This window comes from Pinus tabuliformis, chromosome 1_1, assembly GCF_031772625.1.
Source record: "Pinus tabuliformis cultivar Carrire ecotype Pingquan chromosome 1_1, CPIR1, whole genome shotgun sequence".
NCBI classification, from domain to species: domain Eukaryota; kingdom Viridiplantae; phylum Streptophyta; class Pinopsida; order Pinales; family Pinaceae; genus Pinus; species Pinus tabuliformis.
Window position 1 is genome coordinate 235086373 of NC_142297.1, and position 5847 is coordinate 235092219.

Sequence of the window (5847 nt, forward strand, 5' to 3'; positions counted from 1 at the left end):
TGTCTACAAATAATGTAATGCCACTTTCAATTATGAAGTTTTTAGGATTGGAACACCAAATATTATGAAGCCCCAAAAAAGTATACACGCTATTGGTTCAAAATAGATTCCTTCCTATGATAAAATTAAAGATTTTTGTGCATGGATAAGCTCTGCTCCACATATAAATACAATCCTCTCTCCGATTGTAGTTGACTTTCCAATGGATTATGGAGTTGTTGTTGGTTGTGATTAATCAAATAGATGATTGTACCTACTGTTGTATAACTTTGTTTTACTTTTGTATGATCTATGAAATGGAATTTGAAGGGCTGTAAAGCTTTCAAATGAAATATTTGCTCCGGATCTATCCTATACAAATTTGTGACAGAAATAACGACTAAGATGGCCATAAAGCGATCTATTACTTCCAGGTTAAAGGTTATTTGGCCATAAGTACCATGCGAAATTAGATACAGAGGTTGATTAAATAAAAAAAATAGTTATATTCAATTGGAGCTGGTGCCGAAGAGGATTTGTTGTCTCGTGCATAAGCTTTCACATTCAAGCTTTGGCCTGATGATGTGGATTTCATGATGTGATTTTTATTGTTCACTGATGAAATATTTGATGCATTTTAAAAAGAATTCTGAGAAATAGTTTGACAAACCATCTAATAGTTCTAACAGATCACTTGGTGAAAGCATTGCTTAAAGCATATTTAGAATAATATTTGTATTGTTGTGCAGGTAATGAAGTATGGTACAAATGAAACACTGCCAGACCAAACCTTAAATGGCCATTCAGCACAGGTGTTATTTTAGCCAATTTGGAACCCACGAGTGCTTTATCTTGATTGTGGTCTTTTATCAAAAGGTGGCAAATCACTTTTAGACAATAATTTTATTTCAAACTGGCGATCAAATCCAAAAACAAATTTGTTTCTCCGCGACTCTCTCCTCTTTTTTATGAAACTCTACTTAAATGTAGTCAACTATTTATCATGCTGGAATCGCGGCTCTCTCCTCCTTTTTATGAAACTCTGCTTAAATGTAGTCAACTATTTATCATGCTGGAATCATACAACTGTTTCCTTGATATATACCAAACGCTAGAAGAGAATATGAAGAGGAAGAGAAAGCTGCTTTCCCAAGTTCTTGATCACATGATATTGCTTCTTCTAATGTATTTCTGTGAGACACTGAGGGATCTTCTAACACCACAAATTGTTCAGCAAGAGATTCAGAGGACTGCAACACCCGCCTCTGTGTGGAAGATCTGTCAGAAACAACCAACTTCAAGAGTTAGATTCTTAGATATATTACTTGATTAGAAGAGAAAATGAAGATTAAGTGGTTACTCTAGAGTCTAAATGACAAAATAAATCTTTAATTAATGTCTAGTTTCTATCCTTGCCATCAGGAATCATGCAGGGGAACCATATTTCCCGTAGTGGAGTGTCTAAATCTTGAAACATTTCCCGGTATCTTTCTTAAACTTTTTTAGTTTTTCTTGGATAAGTTTTCTAAACATTTTTAGGTCAAGTTTAGGATGCATTTTGAAAAGAAAGGCCCAATCCTCAAATCGAACTTATACTTATTTCAATTAGATATTTGTTTGCCGAAACTTGGTAGTGAAGAGTGCTGCCCTTGAAGCAAATTTTAAGAGTTGTCTGTTCTTTTCAGCTTTTAGGTTGCTTGGGTAGCCTTCCAGGTTTTTAATGCTATATATTTCTTGTGTAGGAGATTATTTGCTCTTCATAGGCTGTTAAATGTGATTCGAGTCTTCTTTTTGTGTGATTCAATTCTGTTTTTTGTTTCTATATCCTTTTACTGGAGAAGACTATTTACTATTAATGGGCTGTTCAATGCAATTTGCCTTTCTTAAGTGTACTTTTCAGCGCTTTAACAAGTAATTAATTGTACAAAGATAGTTTCTTTACCTTCTTTTCACATACATTACAAAATATATTTTGATTGCAACTCAAAAGTTTTAGGTTTTACATTTCTGATTACTTGTTTTGTGGTTGATGAGGTTTACAATCTGTCAATCTGACAAGGAAAGAAAAGATTCAAGTTAGGAAATATAATGGATATCTCTAATATCTAAATGATTCGTGGTGTCATGACTGTTCGTGTGAACCAAAGATTATATTAAACATCATCAAATATGAGTACAATGATATCATCTAAGCAACCTCACCAATCTCTTCCATTTTAGTTTATTTAGGAAGTAAAGACAAGAAAGGGAATAAGTTTCTCTGTATTCAACTCCAAAACATGGGCATTACTGGCAATGCTTTGATCAGAGGGAATAGCAAGGCACCAAAAAGAGGAAGTGGTGATGTAGTACTAAGGATAAATTATGAAAGATTCCCTAAATGCAAGTTCATAGAAAATGTAGATGCAACTACTCCCTTATTTGACAAATAAAAAAATGCAATCAATGGTGTACTTGGGAAGAGTCAGTTACTAGCTCTCATCTTGCCATATCTCTTACATGTACAAATTCATAAGAAAAATAATAAAAACTGCACTAAATCCTATAGAATAAGACTCAAAGGTAAAAGAAGAAGGTTCATAACTTGGGAGGATTTTGGCAGTCTGAGTGAGCCCATCCAATCTGGTTTTTCTCATTGTCATAAACAACAAGGTGCTCTTGTAAAGAGATATCTAAAAAATGCAACACACTTTTGTTACTTTATCTTAATACAATCACCAACATGTAGATTAAGAACATGCCTTAACTGCTCTAGATACAAGCCCACCCAAGGTCATTCATGACATGCTCGTAGAAAAATTAGATTGACAAACACACAAACAAAAAGGAGGAAAACAATATACTCTTTCATTACCTCCAAGAATATTCGTGTCCACATTACTGATTGCAGTACCATTCAAGATTCCCGAGCAGACGTTACCTTTTTCCTGTGCATTGAAACTCATTCAGCAGTAATCTTTTTTTATCATAGCAATCATTAAGCTTAATGAATAAATAGCTTCTTCAATAATATCTTCTTTGGCAGACTCATAATGTTGATCCTTGAATGCTATCTCATGTTACAATCTCATCTAGTGGTAAAATACAGTTCTTATAGAGTATGTCAAAGCTTATGCATGCTTACATTGATGACCAAATAACCTTCTGGGAAAATTTCCATCTGTTTTGCTCTGGCACTTCTAAATTTGAGTGTTAACAACTGAAAGTATGGTGCCGCCTTTGCAACAGAGCTGATAAATTTGTACTCTAAATAATGCTAAGATGGAAAGGTTGACTTTCTGGCCATAGTTTTTATAATGTGTACTCTAAATAGGCCGGAGATTGAATTGTTGAAATTGAACTCACACTTGATTTTCAAAACTTAATCAAAACCATTTACCTGAACCTATTTTTCCCTCGCCAACAGAGTGGTAGGAATGAGTCTGATGAATCTTGTTCCAACTGCTTCCTAGCTAGGTTTTCTTTAACCTCTCAACATTGCATTATTAGAAACAGACAAATTCCTTATAGTACAAGGGAAGGGTAATTTTTGATTGTTACAGCTGAAAGGAAAGCACTATAATCTTGATTTGTGAAGTATGTGTAGGAGCTACCACTATCAAATATTATTCTTCCTAGACTTTTTCCATCTCCATCTTTGTCAAGGAGTTTGTTACCAAACATCATTTGTGCAGCCCCCACATCATAGTGTTTTCTATAAAACAAGAGAACAGTATGATAATAAAAGTTCACAGATTATTTTAAATAACAAATTAAATCAAGAAAGTTTATTTCAAAGGGATTCCAAGTTCATTCTTAAAGAAGAAGACGTGGGAGTTGTTTCTAACTAGAGGCCTATGATGCAACTCAGTGTCCCTAATACCTATGAATTATGGGCCAAGTCTAAAATGCAAGATGCTACTGTAAGTAAATAAAAAACTGGCTTTAGGATGGGAAGGTACTTGTCAAAGAATATAGTTAACTTGTAGGAAATTCTGGACTGAGCTTCAAGAACATATCAAAATATATTGTTAGTGATGTACTTCTCCAAGGCTTAGACAAAATGGAGTTGCATGTTTTCATGTTGATGTTTCTGAAGGAAGGAATACTGTTGCAATGACATCTCTTTACTTCATCTTTCTCTTAATAAATATGCCATAGGGTATATGATAATAATAATTTCAGGTATTAAACAAATACATCTCCTACAAAGTGGTTCTTAGCTGATTAACAATTATCTTGCAACAGACATAGTTTTACACCTACAAACAGATCATATAATGTGGAATGGACTAGAAAGCCTGTTGACAACATTTGTTTAGTAATTTGAGCTTAAATCTGACATTAAGGAAGAAGTTATAGCCGCCCATTCTATGAATCTATTCAAATGGAGTAATGGCTTCTTCAGCAAGCATGGAGATAGTCACAGAAAGAAGAAAGAAGTAGCCTCTATTGGAAACCATTTTTCCTACAAGTTTCCTCTTACTAAACATGGCAGTGAGCTACAAATAAAATAAACATAACAAGTAAATATGAATGGATAATAGTTATATATTCATAGTTGGGGAACCTATCATCTTTTGAAAGGGTCTTTGCACAATTTCTATTGATTATTCCCCTCCAAAAAGTAAGCATCTTGGTCACATGATTGCATTATAGTTTATAACAAATGACAAATGGTCAGATATAAACTAAGCAAGTAAAATGCATGCATTAATTCTAAAGTGGACAGCATGGAGCTAAAAAAATTAGTTATTCAACACTATACATTTGGTACCAACTTCCAAGTATAAGGCAGTAGGCTAAACATATTAAAAACATGAGCCATGGAAATGGCTGATAATATGAAAGGAAAAAAAAACAACTTGCTTGAAAGCAGAAAGAGTTTTTCACATATTTAACATTATGTATATTATTATCATATTGTTCAAGTTCCTTTGGAGACGATGGTGAAAATGTTCTCAGATTGTTATTCACATTTGTAATAACCTAAGATGGTCCTCGTTTTATCTGGTAATCTAACTCAAAATAGTTGGTATCCCTCTCTAAGATAGCTGAGGCAAATGACATTTAAAAGGCCGCAAAGAAGAAGAAACCTTGATGAAGATCAAGCCTGCTAAGTTGCATGTGAAAAGACAACTGTTTAAGATCTTAAGCTGGAACTAATGTACAGACACTTGAGTGACAACTAGAAACATGGAATCTAGCTCAATATCCTTCTCTAGGATAGCATGAGGCAAAGGAATGTTTCAAGACATCTGGAAGTTGGAACCTTAGATTTTTATATCAGAAAGGTCACAAAGAAAAGGAAGAACCTTGATGAATATTAAACCTGCTAAGTTGTATATGAGAAAAACATCTGATTAAGATCTTAAAATGGAACTATTGCACTTGGGTGACAACTAAAAACATGGAATCTAGCCTTTGACAATTTTAAATTAGTCGTTATCAAAACAAGATGAAAGAATGTAGTAAATGATATTTATAGACAATATCCACACTAAAGAATAGTTAGACAGAAAATGAGATGCTAATATATATGTCAGATAAAATGTGTAACAAAAATGAAGGTGGCATTGTTTATTTTGGGAAATGCTAATCTATTTACAAGCGTTTCAGGTATTTTTGTTCCAGGGCATGGAAGTAACCTTTAAGGAAAATCAAAGAGAAAGATGTAAAGATGGGATTGTAGTGTGCCCTACCCTAATGGCAATAACCCTCAAAGGGATGAGGCCAACGATCATGCATGTTGGATTTTGAGAAGTGTAGGTGGGTCCGCTTTCTAATATTAAGCAGCCCACCAGGATTTCATTTTTCACTGTTGTGTCCACTGTGACCTACCCAAATGGTAGGAGTCTCAAAGGACAGAGGGTGTGTGATGGTGCATAT